Raw genomic sequence first — 836 nt, 5'->3', positions numbered from 1 at the left:
TTTTATGGTTCAGATAAGGAGGATCCATATCATCATGTGAAAGAATTCTTAGACATTTGCTCCACCTTTAAGTTCCAAAACTTTTCAGACGATTCGATCCGTTTGCGCCTCTTTCCTTTTTCTTTGAAGGATAAGGCGAAAGCATGGTTGAATCTAGGAGTTGGGTCTATCACTACATGGGACCAACTGTCTAAGAAGTTCTTAAACAAGTTCTTCCCGGTTCACAAAACTAATGCCCTCCGTAGAGAAATTACAAATTTCACACAAAAAGAGGGTGAGCACTTTCATGAATGTTGGGAAAGATGGAAGGATTTACTTCTTAAATGTCCACACCATGGTTTTGAAAAGTGGCAACAGGTTCAATACTTTTATGACGGTCTGACACCCCAAAACCGTCGCATGGTTGACGCCACCAGTGGAGGGTCATTTATGACCAAAAGTGATGTTGAAGCGTGGAATTTCTTTGAAACCTTGTGTGAAAATTCTCAGCAATGGGACTACTCAAATAGAGGTGAAAGGAGTCCCCAACCACAGAAGAAAGGTGGTATATATGAGGTAGGAGTCACGCCAGATCTTTATGCCAAAATTGATAGCCTGACAAAGAAAGTGGATGCTTTAATGTTAAATAATGGACCTCCACAAACAACTCAAGTCGAGTCATGTGCCACATGTTCTAGTCCCGCCCATCCTACGCCGTCTTGTCCATCTAGTTCAGCATTTCCAGAATTTCTCCCTGAACAAGTACATGCTATGAACACCTTTCGGAGACCTAGGAATGATCCTTACTTAGACACCTACAACCCAGGGTGGGCTAGACATCCAAATTTCTCTTGGGC

General features: G+C 42.3%; 1 non-coding gene across 1 annotated transcript; it reads right to left on the bottom strand.

Moving 5' to 3' along the window:
* Nucleotides 1-234: 234 nt before the first annotated feature.
* LOC131224575 (small nucleolar RNA R71) lies at nt 235-341 on the bottom strand. The gene has a single exon (XR_009161048.1). It is a non-coding gene; the product is annotated as a small nucleolar RNA R71 (small nucleolar RNA).
* Between the last annotated feature and the right edge of the window lie 495 nt (nt 342-836).

This window comes from Magnolia sinica, chromosome 13 (assembly GCF_029962835.1).
Source record: "Magnolia sinica isolate HGM2019 chromosome 13, MsV1, whole genome shotgun sequence".
Taxonomy (NCBI): Eukaryota; Viridiplantae; Streptophyta; class Magnoliopsida; order Magnoliales; family Magnoliaceae; genus Magnolia; species Magnolia sinica.
This window is presented reverse-complemented; position numbering and strand designations above follow the sequence as displayed.